This window comes from Pinus tabuliformis, chromosome 5_2 (assembly GCF_031772625.1).
Source record: "Pinus tabuliformis cultivar Carrire ecotype Pingquan chromosome 5_2, CPIR1, whole genome shotgun sequence".
NCBI classification, from domain to species: Eukaryota; Viridiplantae; Streptophyta; class Pinopsida; order Pinales; family Pinaceae; genus Pinus; species Pinus tabuliformis.
In genome coordinates, this window is record NC_142306.1 from 358,139,213 (window position 1) to 358,155,882 (window position 16,670).

The following is a 16,670-nucleotide window of genomic DNA, read 5'->3' on the forward strand; positions in this document are numbered from 1 at the left end:
AATGGGTTTCCTTCCAGCTGGAAACTCCACCAAATCCCAAGCCTCATTTTTGTGCAAAGATGCCATTTCATCAACCATGGCCTCTTTCTAGAGTTTTCCATCCTCTGAATCTACTGCTTCCTTCACAGTTCTGGGATCATCATTAGTAACAGACAAAGCAAAATTTGAACAAAAAGCAGAAGGACTATACCTTTCTGGCTGCCTTCTTTCTCGAACTGATCTTGTCACAACCGTAGTTTGTGGCTCTTCATCTTCTGATTCCTCCTCTGCTGCAGAGTCTGATTCTTCCTCCTTTAGCTCAAACTCTATCTTCTCAGGTTTCTTTGGTTGGACTTCATGTTTAATAACATCTTTTACCTCTCTGAACACCACATCTCGCCTGTACACAACCTTCCGTGTGACTGGGTTCCAAAGATTTTAACCCTTTAAACCATCCTTATACCCAATAAATATGCACTTTTCAAATTTACTATCCAACTTGGTTCATTTCTCCTTTGGAACATGTACATATGCATCACATCCAAATACCCTTAGATTTGAAAGAGAGGGTTTCTTACCAGTCCATACTTCTTGTGGAGTCTTATCCTCCAACGCTGATGAAGGTGACCTGTTGACCAAGTAACATGCAGTATCCACCACCTCTGCCCAGAATTCCTGTCCTAACCCGGCACTACTGAGCATGCTTCTTGCCCTTTCCATCAACGTCTTGTTCATTCTTTCTGTGACTCCATTTTGCTGAGGTATATATGGAGTAGTCTTCTGCCGTGCTATACCACACTTCTTACAGAATTCTTCAAATTCCTTGCTGCAAAACCCTCCACCATTATCTGTCCTCAATACCTTTATCTTCTTCTTTGTCTGATTTTCCACCATAGCCTTGAATTCTTTAAACCTGTCAAAGACTTCAGATTTCTTCTTAAGGAAATATATCCACGTATTCCTTGAGAAGTCATCTATAAATGATACATAGTACACAAACTTACCTATTGATGGAACTTTCACAGGTCCAAACACATCACTGTGCACAAGCTCTAATATCTGTTTTTCCCTCTTAGCACCAGAGGGGAAACTCACCCGATTCTGCTTCCCATATACACAATTTTCACAGAAATCAAAATCCATAGAGCTATTACTCATACCTTCTACCATACCTTTACCATGAAGTATTCGAAGGTCCTTCTCTCCAATATGTCCAAGCCTTTGATGCCACAGCATGGTCTTCTCTCCAGAGACCACTAGATTTTCAGCTCCACTTTTAGTAACCACATAACTATTGCACCCATCAACAACAGTGCTACCTTGCAGCTTGTACAGAGTTCCAGTCCGAACTCCCCGCATCAATACCAGTGCTCTTTGAACCATCTTGCAGGTATCCTTCTCAAACACTGTTTTTACACCTGCATCATCCAACTTGCTTACAGAAATCAGATTTCTGGCCAATGCAGGAATATGCAGAACACCCGGAAGTGTTCTAACCCTTCCACCTTGCAACTTCAACTTTACTTTTCCACGACCAATGATTCTAGCCTTCCTATCATCTCCTAAGAAGACATCACCACCATCGTATTTCTCATACTCGCAGAACCACTCTCTATGGGGAGTGAAGTGAAAGGATGCACCTGAGTCAATCAACCATGCCTCATGATCTACATGTGTACTTAAAGAAGCCAAGTACACATCCCCACCTTCATCTGAGGTGGTTTTCGCATCTGTAGAGGGAGCATCATCAGATCCCTTTCCTTTATCAGGAGCTTTAGATTTACAGTCCCTTTTGAAGTGCCCTTCCTTTCCGCATTTCCAGCACACCACCTTTATAGGTTTTCCTAGAGATTTAGATCTCCCTCTAGATTTAGATCTCCCACTCGATGACTTATTTTTGTTTCTATTCTGGGACCGTCCTCGTACAGACAAGACATCACCATTCTGGCTCTCCATATTTTTTCGTCTCATCTCCTCCGTCAGCAAGGCTGGGACTATTTCATCAAACTGCAAAGCAGTTGCATTGCTACCTATTGCAATAACCAGACTATCCCATGAATCTGGTAGAGAACACAACACACTGATGCACTTACCTTCATCTGAAATTTTAATATCAATAGACGCTAACTGACTTACCACAGTATTAAATGCGTTCAGATGCTCTGTCACCGAGTCTCCATCTTTCATCCTCAGGTTATACAACTTTTTTCGCAGGAACAGTTTATTCACCAGAGACTTAGATTGGTACAAATTCCCTAACTTGTCCCACAAAGCCTTCGTCGTAGCTTCCCCTGATACATTCAGCAATACTGAATCTGAGACACACAATCGTATCGTGCTCTTTTCCTTCCGATCCAACTTCTTCCATTCTTCATCGGTCACTCCCGTTGGTTTAGTACCTGGATATACTGTGATCCACTGATCTTTATCCACCAATAGATCCTCCATCTTGAGTTTCCACAACTTAAAACTCTGACCATTGAACTTCTCGATCTTTATCTTTCCGCTGCTCGCCATCTTATTTCACCACCAGAATCGATCTCGCAGATCTCCCACTGAACAGGGTCTACCACAGGCCCGAGCGAAACCCCTCAGCAAAAAAGGTGTCCCCTTGAAGCCAAAACAGCTCTGATACCAAATGTAGGTTTTAACCCCATACAAAAATTACCTGCATACGAATTCTAAATCACAGAAAAATAAACAATGCGAGAGCATAACACATAAAACACATATACAGAGAGATTTCCCCTGGATCCCAAAACCGGGACTACCAGCTTGATTTTTCATTATATTCCTTTCAATGTTACAATACATATTTATACATGCCGAAGCATCCAATACCATGGACCGAAAACCATCGTGTCCAAAACCATGGATCGAAAAACCATAGGTAGGTTCGCCCAACCTAATATAGGGTCCAAAAATAAAATTTCCCGAGGCGCTGCCCCAGACCTTGTAGAGGGGGGCTACCCGCCCCCCTCAAACCCCCCAGACAGGGGGGGCTGCCACCCCCCCTGTGACCCCCCCACTGCGCAATCGGCACAACGAAGGGGGGGCTCCGCCTCCCTCTAACCCCCCGATTCACTACATAGGTTAGTTGTGGAAAGAATATAACACAACCCAACATTCAAGAAACCAATGGAGGCAGAAACTGGGAGTATCAACATAGAAAAACAAAAAAACATCATATCACAAGAACAAGAAAAGAATCATGAGGAAGTCAGAAGAGAGAAGAGAACAGGAGGAGGTAGTCAGAGAGCTGAGCACAAGAATATGACAGGACTCTGCAAACCTAGGTCAACCATCACACCCCGGGTTGTATTAAGTGATCCAGTGCTACAGGTCCACAGGGATCACATGGTGGCTTATGCAGTAATATGCAAATTTATGGGGATATGGCCAACGGAGAAGGCGTTGCATGCTTGGATAAATAACCACTGGAAACCTAAAGGAAAAATAAATCTTCACCTTGGGTCCAAGGGTTTCTTCATAGTAGTGTTCACAAACTTAGAGGACAAAGACAGAGTGTTCGAAGGAGGACCATACTTTTATGCTGCTGTAGGTCTCTACATGCGACCATGGGTGATGAATTTTGTCCCGGAACAGGAGACATTCACATCAGTGCCCGTATGGATAAGACTCTACTCCCTACCTTTAGATTATTGGCTACCAGAATCCTTAAAAGCCATAGGCAATAAACTAGGTCATTTCTTAAAAATATCAAATGCGACTCTGCGAGGAAAATACACCTCCTTTGCTCGAATATGCATAGAAATGGACCTATCTGGAGCACTTCCGAATGAAATCATTCTAGAAGTATATGATGAAGAATGGGTGTAGGCGATGGACTATGAACATGTCCCATTCAGATGTCGCTAATGTCATGAACACGGGCACCTATTCAGAGACTATCCATTAAACAAAATGGAGAACAACATTAAAACCAACACAGGCAAAGATACTAAAGGCTTTACCAAGGTGGGAGGCAGAGGGAAAGGAGGGAAGAAGAACCAGAAGAAAATCAACAAGGAGAAGCAACCAAGTCATAACAGCTTCAAGATATTAGAAGAAGAAGATGGGAACAATGGGACGAACTAGTAACTGGAGGATAGTCATGCAGAGAAGGAAAAAGATGACAGCATGGAGGATATACCTGAAAATAGCAAACTAAAGGAGGATATTCCAAGCACTATGGAACTTGACAAGGACCATGAGATGACCCCAAGCAAGGTTGGAATGGAGGACCACGATCTGCAGGAAATTCTTCAAAGGGAGAATCTCGATCTAGAAAATTGCCTGGTGCAGGGAACCACCAAAGGGGTTGATTCTCTACCATAAGAGGAGTTTGACAGAGTACAATAGCTCTTCCTTTGGAGATCTCAAGCAAAGCGTTCTGGAGTTAAAAGAAACCATGATAGCCAGGAAAATAGAGGGGAAAAACAATGGAGGCAACATCGGGACACGCTCCCAAGAACCCAGGCAGGAAAAGAGGAAGAAAAAGACAAAATGAGTTGCTGATAGAGTGTGGGAAACTCATGATCAACTCAGGTAAGATGAAAGATCTTACTAGTTACTCATTTACAAACCTTTCTTAATGAAGCTTACAACCTAGAATATTAGGGGTTTAGGAAGTAAAAGGAAACAAAGAAATCTTAGCAATAGAATAAAAGAAGAAAACCCAGATATGGTGTTTATCCAGGAAACAAAATATTCAATAGATAAAATAAGAGAGATACATAACAAATGGCTCATCAAGTATGAATATCTAGAAGTTAAAGCAGACAACACAGCAGGAGGGATTCTCACACTTTGGAACCCCCAAAAACTTGGAATCCTAGATGCTGAAGCATCTAGGAACTACCTATCAATGGTGATCCAACCTTTGGGTGATAAGGAAGTCTATTTGATCACAAATGTCCATGGTCCTCAAAAACTTGAAGACAAACTTAGGCTTCTTATTTCACTGGAGGAGCTAAGAGAAAGATATCCTGTTATGCCCTAGATTCTAGGAGGGGAATTTAATATGAACAGATCTCTTACAGAAAAAAAGGTGGGACCAAAACACTAGGCAGAGACTCCATAGCCTTTCAGAACTTCCTAAATGACATGAGGCTAGTGGATGGGGAGACAAAAAATGGTACTCTCACCTGGAATAATAAGCGGGGAGGGGCTTCTCAAGTTGCCTCTAAACTAGATAGATTCATAATCTCTGAGGACCTCATTCTCACAAGCCTTGACTTGTCTGCTTTAATCCTCCCTTTTGGAGGCTCAGATCACTGGCCTATCCAACTTGAAACTTCTTTTATAAGCACTTCGAGAAACAGACCTTTTAGGTTTGAAAATATTTGGCTCACCCATCATGACTTCATCAACAATATTGGAAAATGGTGGGCAAAAGACATGCCTATTCGGGGAACTAATATGTTCCTTTTGCATCAGAGACTGAAACACATCAAACTTAGGCTAAAATATTGGAACAAAAATGAGTTTGGCAATATCTTCAAAGCCAAAAAAGAAGTTGAACAGAAACTACAGGGAATTAACCAGGTCCTCATCACAAATGGCTTTACCGAGGAAAGGAAAATACAAGTTGACTCTCTTCAATAGGAATGGGAAGACAAATGCAAGTAATAGGAGATCTTCTGGAGACAAAAATTGAGAGTGCAATGGATAAAAGAAGGAGAAAGAAACACAAAGTTATTTCACAAGTCAACCATGGATCACAGGTCTCATAACAGGATTTCAAAACTCATAGATACTCAAGGAAAACAACTCAGCACCCACAAAGAAATAGAATCTTATCTGGTACAACATTTCCAAAGCATAGCAGAGGAGCCTCTCATAGACAGATCACAATTTATCAATAACTTCACAAAGCACATTCCTAAGCTTGTAACTAGAGAAGACAATTACAATCTTAACAGGCCAGTGACTGAAGAGGAGGTCAGCAAAGTCATCAAAGAGATGCAAAATGGGAAAGCTCCAGGCCCGGATGGGTTCAATGTAGACTTCTTCAAAGCATGTTGGGAAATAGTCAAACAAGATATCCTTGATGTGGTGGAGGACTCGAGGAAAACAAAATTGTTTTGAGGGCGCTTAATGCCTCTTTCATAACTTTGATTCCAAAGCAGGAAAAAGCTATGACACCAGATAGATTTAGACCCATAGATTTATGCAATGTGGTGTACAAAATTATATCCAAAGTAATTGCAAACATGCTCAAGCCCCTTCTTCCAACTCTTGTGTCTAAGGAGCAAACTGGATATGTTGAAGGAAGGCAAATTCTAAATAACATCATTCAAGCTCACAAGGTGGTACATTCTCTCAAGAGCAATAAGCAAGTAGGTATGATCATACAACTTGACCTAGCGAAAGTTTATGATAAGCTAAGCTGGGAATACATCAGTGAAGTACTAAAAGCGTATGGCTTTGACCAAAACTAGATAAGATGGGTAATGGCCCTTATCACCATAGCTAGTTTTTCAATCCTGCTTAATGGCTCACCATCCAGAACCTTTGGGCCTTCGAGAGGCCTCAGATAAGGAGATCCGCTCTCCCCCTTCCTCTTTATTCTAATGATGGAAGGTTTAGGCAATGCGATCAAATCAACCAAAGTAGAAGGAAAAATCCAGGGTCTCAAACTCACCCTGAATGGGGATGCCTTGACTCATCAACAATTTGTGGATGACACTATGCTACAGGGTACACCCACGGTCACAGAAGCTAAAGCTTTCAAGCAAATCCTGAACGACTTTGCCATGGCTGCTGGGACAGAGGTAATCCTTACCAAATCAAAGATCTTCTTTTTTAATACTGACATTGCTATTCAGAGAAACCTCACTAGAATTCTCGGCTTTCAAAGAGAACAGCTACCCTCCAAATATCTGGGAATACCTCTAATAGAAAAACCTCTGAGCAAGGAAGTTTGGGAGCCAGTCACTAATAAACTCCAGGACAAAGTCCGGAAATGGATAAGAAGACCTTTGAATTTAGTAGGATGGCTAGTGCTAACAAAATTTGTCCTACAAAATGTTCCCATCTTCATGTTTTCAGCCCTTCCTGCTCCCAAAGGAGTTGTGCAACACATCAGAAATATCCAAAGAGACTTTCTTTGGGGCAAAGTGGAAGAGAAAAAGAAATGGGCTTTGGTAGCATGGGATAAGATCTATAAACCTAAGACACATGGAGGTTTGGGACTTCATGACCCTGAAACCCTAAGTAGAGTGTTGGGGGAAAAACTATGGTGGAGATGGCTAAAGGAATCGGTAACCCCTTGGGCCAAGGTCTGGAAACAGAAGTATGCAAATAATTGGCAAGAAAGGGATCACATTCGAATATCTGGGCTCATCAAAGGCTCCCACATTTGGAACAAAGCATGGGAGAATAGAGCCATTGTTCAGAAACACAATTTCTAGGAGATAAGAGATGGAAACCTAGCTTGGTTTTGGGAGGACAACTGGCAACAGGAACCTAACCTGTTAAGAGAAGAACTAGACAATCTCAAGAATGACACTGACAATAAAGGTTTACTCAGGGAAAGTGACTTATTGGATCAGCCTAGGAACAAGCGAAAATGGAGAATATGGAAGGACCTGGTATATAGTGAAGTGAAGAGACCCCTCTGAAGGCCCAAGCAGAAGCTCTTGCAGTGATCTTGGAACAGAGAAATATTTTGACATCAACATCATCAGACCAATTGAGATGGGGAAGAAACAACGAAGACAACTTCAACCTCAAAGAATCCAAGAGAATGGCCCTAGGGCTTGACTTTCCAAACCCTGATAAGATATGGAAGGACCTATGGCAGGACCTGCACTAGATGAAAATCAAAATGTTCATGTGGTTGGTGCAACATAAAAAAATTATGACTTGGGAAAACCTTCATAGAAGAGGTGTAGCCGATCCATCTAGATGCCAGTTATGTGAATTACAAGAAGAAACAATGGAACACCTACTCAATCTCTGCCCATTCACCTCCACATTGTGGAATTGGGTGACTTCAATCTTCAGACAAACGGATAGGGACAATTTCAGCATCGCTAGCACTTTGAAGAATTGGAGGAGAAACATCTCTCAAAATGAAATAATAAACAAAGCTTGGACTCTGGTTCCAGGCTTTCTAATCTGGGATGTCTAGAAAGAACGAAACAATAGGATTTTCAAGAACAGAATTGCCTCATCCCAGAGCATCATAGCTTAGATCATTAGACAGCTTAAAGAGACTATAGGCACCCTTCTAAAGAAACCCCTCGAGAACCCACCTCAAGACCAGGATGCACAAATACTATTGCATTTGGGTCTACAGGTGCCATTCCCCCAGGGCATAAGCAAGATTGTAAGTCATATAGCAGCAGATAAGGACTTCTGGCAACCTCCTCCTCATGGTTTTTTGAAATTCAATATAGATGGAGCCTCTAAAGGAAACCCTGGGGTGGTTGGTTATGGCGGAGTCATAAGAGATGAGCAGGGATACATAAAATTCATCTTTCATAGTCATTTGGGGAAGGCCACTAATAATATGGCGGAACTCGTGGCCCTAGAGAAATGCCTAGAAATCTTGATTGAATCAAATTTACATAATACCATCATTGAAGCTGACTCTGAATTGATAACAAATTCGGTCAAGAAAATATGCAATGGCACAGCACCCAAAAGAGTGTCGAAACACTAACGGTTATTGCAGGTTTATCAATGTATACAATCCCACCTGAGATCACTGTGAACCCTCAATTTTGTTCATGTGCACAGAACAGCTAACAGGTTAGCGGATTGTTTGGCGAATGGAGTAATCTGTTCAAAAAGTAATAGAAGATATGACTGGATGTCGACTCCCCTAGGAAAATTGCATGAAGATTGTGACAGACAGGCTACCAAAGACTGGGAGTACTTTCGAAGCATGAGAAATAAGCAAAGAGAAGACTAATGGAAACAGAAGAAAGTGGACCAATCACAGGGAAGTAGCAAGTGGTAAATAGCGGGCAGGTTGGCAGGCACCTAACTAAAGATTTCCCTAAACTCCATCATCCTATGGATTTCGGGCCGAAAAATACGCGTAGGTTAATTCTACAAACGGACCCGAAAAATATAGAATTGTGGCCTATTCGTTCTTTGGGTTCGTAAGAAAAGATAAAGGGTGGGCTAATTACCAAGATCGCTTTCATCCTATGGATTTCGGGCAGAAAACTGCATGAACTTTAATTCTCCAAATGGACCCAAAAAACTATTATGCGGGGGCTTATTTATTCTTCGGTCCGTAAGGGAAGTTAAAGAGTGGGCTAGTTGCCGAGTCCTCTTTGGATCACCTTCATCCTATGGATTTCGGGCGGAAAAACTGCATGACTGTTAATTCTTCAATCAGACCCGAAAAAGTTTAGAGAGGTGGCCTATGTTTCTCTTCGGGTCCATAAGAAGAGGTAAAGTGTGGGCAAGGTGTCGGCCCGAAATCAGTGCATGACCATTGGATTAATGAAGGTTGGATCGCACGGTCTTCGAGTTAACAAGATAACTGAAGGTTAAAGTTGGTCATTTGCTGCAGTTTTGTGGGCCTCAGATGGTCACATGTTGCAATTTTGTGGGCCTTCGGATCCGTGGGCCTCGTCATCAAAAGCGCTCAGGTTTTTTTATGCACGACAGTTTTTTGATGCTCGGTAGGTTTTTTGATGCACGACAGTTTGGATAACAGGTTTCCAGTTCGCTATTTGTCCAGAGTGATGCCTTGAGGGTGGACTATTCAAGGTTGTTTTTTGGATTCTCTACAATCTAGGTTGGGCGGATGTTTTGTTAACAACTCCTTTGTAGTCTTGTTTGGGCTTTTCACAGTTTTTGGAGTTAGGTTCGGGTTTCTACCAGCCCAGCTTCCTAGTGAATTTTCACAGAGCTGGTGCTGCTCTATGTACATTATGTTTTTCTTTTAGATTAATAGAAGGTCCCGCTCTTACTTGATAAAAAAAAAAAAGATATTATATAATATAACATGTATCTATTTTTTATTAAATATATCAATTATTTGTTTTTATATAATTTAAGTGTTTTAAATTTTAATCAAAAATATATTATATACCGAAGAAATTATGAATTTATATTTATATTTGATTTCAAGTTATTTAAAGAATAAATGTAAAATTATTATGATTAATAGCTTACCAATATATTATATCTATTAAACCACTTATTTTAAACTTTCAAATGGGATGTTGATGTTTAATTTATATAATGTTTTCACATTTAAGTTACTATCGAGTTGTCTTTAGTGCGAATTTTTGGAAGCTTTTCCGGTGGGCTTTTCACATCTAATTTCTCTAAAATCTAGCAGGAATTTATTGAAATCACAATTTTGATGGGTAACCCCTACACAATCAAAGTGCCCTAGATGTTTTTTAGGGTGATGAATCCATATATACAGTCAAAAACCCAATTTAAGTAACACAAATCAAGATTTGACCTTAATTTTATTCCCCAGATTCAGGCACCGGAGAGTCCACAAAATCGCACTAAAAGCAACTCCTTTAAGTATTTCATATATCCATAGATAAAATGATTAATCTTAATCTAAAAGGAAATTAATCCTAATTTATAATTCCACAATAATAAAAACCCTTTGCATGTCCCTTTGAGATATTCTAAGGAATTTCTCTAAATTACTTAATCATAGTCATGAGATGAATATGTTGCTTTGCATAAAGTTATATTGATATTTTTTCTTAAAAATATATATCTATTAAAAAAACCATAAATGAGTTATATTGATATTTTTTCTTTAAAATATATATATATTAAAAAACCATAAATGAAACTCAATTTTTTCTAGGCACAAAGAAAAATAAAGAAACCATAAATGAAACTCAATTTTTTCTGGGCACAAAGAAAGATAAAGAATGCATGTAATAAGAAATATATAATTGATTTGCAACAATGTACCATTATAAAGACTTGGGTGTAAGGATCCCCAAAGGAATGTGAAATAACAATTGTTGCATCAACTCCATTATAAGAGGTTTCTTACCACGTGAAAAGAGTTGTATCTTGTTATAAGATTTGTACATGAAAAAAAAGTTACAAATACTTTAAACTTATATCTACAATATATTTTTCAATCATAAAATTTGTTGCACTCATGAAATTGAAAGAGAGATTTAAAATTTGTTGCACTCATGAAATTGAAAGAGAGATTTAGGTAATGTATGAGATACGTATTATTCATATGATATATATAGATATATGTATTTTTAATCATAGGTTTTATATTCCAAATTTTTTTTGGATTTCTTATGATTGTTCATGTTCACTCGAGGCTTTTTGCATTTCTCTCAAGTGAGTGATACAATTTCATATAATCCTTTAAGTATTATGTTTTTAACATTCTCTTTTAATCTAAAGGGATATATATGAGTCCAAGAAGAGTGTTGAAATACAAAGGTGGATAGTATTCATTTCATAGATTTTTTCTTTGAATATGGTGGTTTAAGGAAGAACACAAATCAAATGGATAGCAAAAGTTGAAGCCTTCTACTAGTGGTGGTTTAAGGTTGACCATAAACTATAGAACTTTGCTTGAATTTGTTCCTAGAAAAAATCATAATATAGCTAGAAGCTAATGCCTTCTACAAATGGAAGTGCTCCATGATTATGGATTAACGATAACCACAAACTATTGAAACAGTGGTTTGAAGATGACACAAATTGTTGTCCAGGAAAAGTAGTAAGTTTTCTAGTAAGTGGTAGTTTAAGGACAACCAGAAACCAAATAATTCTCATGGAACATGAGCATGTCTCTACATATAGTTGTGAATCTAGAGTTGGCTAACTCTACCATTAGGATTTTCCAGTTGGCTCTAAATTTGGTTATGGCTCGAGCTCACTTGATATGACTTCGAAACTAGTAGCTAACTATCAATTCACCCATCATCAGATACAATGTGATAAAATGAAAATCTATCCATAGCAAGACATGTCAATACTGAAGAATGAACTCTCTAGTATGATTGATGTATCTTCATGAATGTTGAAGACTATTTCCGGGAACTGATCCATCTAAGGTGAATCTTGCTCCTGTAAGAGTCGTGGAAGAGTATTGTATTAGGAACATTTGTCCTAATGATGAGTAAATTTTCCATAATTCTCATAACGGTGAAGACCACAACACTAATATTTCATGTGGCCAACCCAGTGACAATAATTTGATAATTTGAAGTGGATGTGGAGCAAGTAAAACTGAGTTTTCTTGAATAAACCAAAATCTTTGAAACTTGATTGGTTTGGAGTAGTCAAGAATGTGAAAGGTCACTTCCTTTTCGTATTTGAGACCAGTTTGGCACTTATTGTTGATGAATTCTTCCTAAGGCTCGGTAATGGTATTGAGAAGTGCAAGTAAAAATTATTTCTAACAAATGTCATCTTTATTTGAATATGCTCCTAAATTGGCATCATTGATCTAATCATGTGTTGACCATTAATATGATTCTTTCTTTAACTCAAAAAAGAGTAATTCTGAACAAGTAGTTCAAAATTCTGACTCTTTTGTTGTAATTTATCTTGTTGGAGCCGTTTCTCATGTTGAAGAAACTTGATCATGTCAAGTAAACATTGTAAATAGGTTCACACATATATGAGAATTCTTTTGTCAATTGTGACCATATTGTCGATAGTAGAGTGTATTAGAGTATTTAGTAACTTTAATAACTCATCAATTTGAGCCATTAAAATATTGATCTAGATCTTTAAATGTTGAATAAACTGTATGGAAATGGTGGAGTACCAATAATAGGCATGAATTTTCCTCTTCCTTTGGAACAACTACAAGAAGCACAAATTTTGTAGCATTAACAACTAGGGCACCAACAATGTCATCTTGCTTGGATCCTTTGAAAAGTCCTTCACTTGATCAACCAATGAAAATATAATCAAGCTCAATAGTAATATCTAGAAAATTGTTGTAACCTTTTTATGATTACCATGTGGAGCATCTATAATTGTAAGGATAATTGATGACCATAAAAATAGTTGTCATTAGGAAAATACCAACATATAAATATTATAATCCAACCTAATCTTTATCTTTGGAAATCCATTGTAAAAGAGTTATATCATGTTTCCCTTGTTTGTCACGCGATGTTCTTTAACACATTAAAAGTGAAAATATGCTCTTAGTATATTACCACAATACAAGAAACTCAATACTAAAAAGTAAAGATTCCTTGTATATTGATTTTGAATGTGTCATAATTCCATCACGTTTCTGCTACACAAGTTCTTCTGTGAGAAGTCTGTATGATGGTGGAAAATGGAAAGATAAAAAATTTCTATACATGAGACATGCTAGCGAATTGAGCTTCGATTGTTGGATTCACAAAGAATGGATAGCTCTATACATGAAAAATAGACTCTCTATACATGAAAAATAGAGTCTAGAAGTCACTATCTTGAGCCACACTAAGGGCAAAAATTGAATTCTTGTTCCCATAAGTAGGAAGACCATAGTAGTAAAGAAATCCTCTCGTCAAATAATAGAGAGGTACTATTATCATATGACACTCAAAATTCTTCATATCAGTGATGCCCTTAAATACTTAACAATATTTTAAATCGAGAGAGGAAGGTGATTTGCAGTTGATAGTTCAAATCATTGTAAGGCATCTAAGATACCACTTAAACACCTTGCTTTGCAACCTCTTTTCACCTTTTCTTGCTCCATCTTGGGTGTGCCACCTAAAAAGTGATGGTGACATCTTTGACATTCACCATGACTAAAAACTATGCACTTTTTGAAATGCTTCCAATTACCTATCGGCATTTACATTATCCAAATCTTCTAATCATTAGAAATACTAGTGCACATATATATAGGAACACCAAAGTAGGTTAGTATTGATGCAATGCATTTACATCAAATAACAAAGTTAAACTATTAGTCCTAACACCAATGGTCTTCCATTCTCATCAATGGGCCAACTCTTAAATATGCACAAATGTGTTATGAGATAGAAATTTTTATCGCTTCAAAATATTTTTCCATGGAATCTTCAACCTTGCAAATGGTGTTTTGCAATGGTTTGAGTAGTTGCCACCTAAGCTTTTGAGCTTCAAACCCAACATCAATTCAAGGTCAATAAATTCATTGATACTTCAAATGCCATAATCTTGGGTGGTTATTCTCTCAAAAAATGAAAATAACAAATAACAGATAAAATTATTAGAGTTTATGAAATTTAAGGCAAAGGAGAATGATGGACACAAATTTACATGGTGGAAATTAGTAACCATAATAGCTTTTATAGTTTGAACTCTACTCTCTCATTGATTGATAACATGTTGGAATCATCAATGGTATTCAAGGACCATTATAATAAGCAAAATGATATTGGTTATTTACAGTCACAAATTCTCTACCATTTTTCATGTTTAAATATGCTTGGGAATGCCAAATATTTCAACTAAGACAAGTTCCTCACATTCTTTTTCCATTTCCAATCTTGTCCTCTACACCTCTTACCACTGTAGCGATATTCCAAAATGTATGTATGAATTTGAAGGATATCTCAATGTTGAAGTATTGAAGGAACTCAAAGTATGTTAACCGCTATGTCCACTTAGTTTGCATGTGTACAATAGGGTTGTATATTTGTTCCTTGGGAAGCAATCGATAGGAGTGATGGTTCCTCAAAATGTTTTACATTTTGAATTTGAATCGGAGAGGGGGGATCATAAGCAAATGCTGGTGGTTATGGTTCAATGTATAGAGAGGATTTATAGTTTTTGATATGAGAAAGAGCGAATTTGCTAGTGGATTCACAAGATAGGGAAATTATTGGTAGAAAAATGCCATACTAGGTCTTGAATCATGGAAAATGAAGAGTTAAAAAGAGAATACAAGGGAACCTCCTCGCTATTGTAAGTAGGTTAATTGAATACTATAAACCATTTATCTATATAATTACCTCTCTCATATTAGGAATGTATACCAATCCCTATAAAAAATAAATTTTTCTTCAATTAAGCGATAAATTAGTTATAAAGTCAATAAACCATTAAATTATATTATATTTGTTTATATTCATTTTTTTTAATTCTTCCTTACTAATGTGAGTTCAATCATATTCTCTCATATTAACCCTATATTCAAATATATCAAATAACTAACTATTAACATAGCTAATGAAAACAACTATTTTGTCCAAAAAAAAAATGCGAATAAAATAAGATTTAGCTATCCTGTATTCTTGAACTTCCCAATTAATTTTTTAATTTCATTTAAACATTAATTAATATCATTATATGGTCATTGTTAGGTTTTCATCAACCTTGCTCCATGGTGGTGGAATAACAAGTGCATTTAAACACGAATTAGAAAAGAATATGTAAATATATAAAATATGAAAATGCCAAAATTGAAATTTAAAATCAAATACACCCGGGAAGAGAAAAAAGAAAAAAAAATGGCGCTGATGTCCCAGCCTTGTTTTTCTTCACTAATTAAACGAATGATAAAAAAAAATTACAATTCGGTGACAGTTGGGAAATGTAACGGACAAGCCTTTCCTGTATAAATAGGTACTAGCGTTGGCAGTTGGAACGATGACAGAGCGGCCGGGAAGAACGACGACGAAATCGTCGCCTCACCTCGCCGCTCCTCGCCACGCAACAAACAGCAACGAAAGAAAAGAGCCACGACAACCCAAAAAAGAAGAAAAAGGGAAAACAGGATGTTTATGGTGGTGGAGATGGAACGGAACATAAGGCTCCACCCGCGAGACTTGGGGCCGAAACTCCGTGAAAAAGTAGCGGCGCAGCTCATCCGCGATGCGGAGGGAAAATGCAGCGGCAAGTATGGCTACGTGGTCGCTGTGACGGGGCTGAAGAGCCTGGGCGCCGGGGAGATCTTTAGCGGAACAACGTACGTCACGTTCCGGTTGCGCTACGACTGCCTCGTCTGCCGCCCCTTCCGCCGCGAAGTCTTCGAGGCCGTGGTCACGCGAGTCATCGCCAACGGTTTTTTCGCAGAGTGCGGGCCGCTGGACATCTTTGTCTCGTCGTTCTGCATGCCGGAGGGTCGGTACGAGCTCCAGCGAGGCCACGACGACGGGGAGTTCCAGTTCGTGGACACCGAGTTTGGGGAGCGGATTGCTCCGGGAACGGAGGTGAGGGTGGCCGTGGTGGGCTCCCGTTTCGACGCCACGCACATTTCTTGCGTTGGCACCATTCGCGGGGATTATCTTGGCGTAGTCACTAGCGCCCAAGAATCGCATTAAATTTTATAACGGTATGCTTTTTTTTGTTATATGCGAATGCGAATTGCCAACGAGGGCTCCTACTTAGAAGTAGCAACGTTGTCTGCACGAAGATTGCTTTTATGGTCCACGTGGGATAACGATAATGAGTGTGGTCTCTTGCACATGTGGTCCCTGTAGAAATGGACGCTGCAAAATTTATGCGGAGCAGAAATTTAACAGAATAATATAGAATATATAGATCTGGTTAGGATCCGACCACAATATTTGTGGGACCAAATGTTTCGGACCGATTAAATCTTTTCACTTAACTATTAGACCACATCTTCCAAAGTAAAAAATTGATAAAATATATGATTCCAACCTATATGGTACAACACCTTTAATTCCTGATTTTAATAACTGAGTTTGTTGTGTTATTTAATGATAAGACCATTATATATCGCTTATGTTATATTAAAGTTTGAA

At 38.5% G+C, this 16,670-nt stretch overlaps 1 pseudogene; it reads left to right on the top strand.

Moving 5' to 3' along the window:
• The first annotated feature begins 15,410 nt into the window (after positions 1–15,410).
• Positions 15,411–16,223, top strand: LOC149158936 (DNA-directed RNA polymerase II subunit RPB7 pseudogene; annotated as a pseudogene).
• Positions 16,224–16,670: the final 447 nt, after the last annotated feature.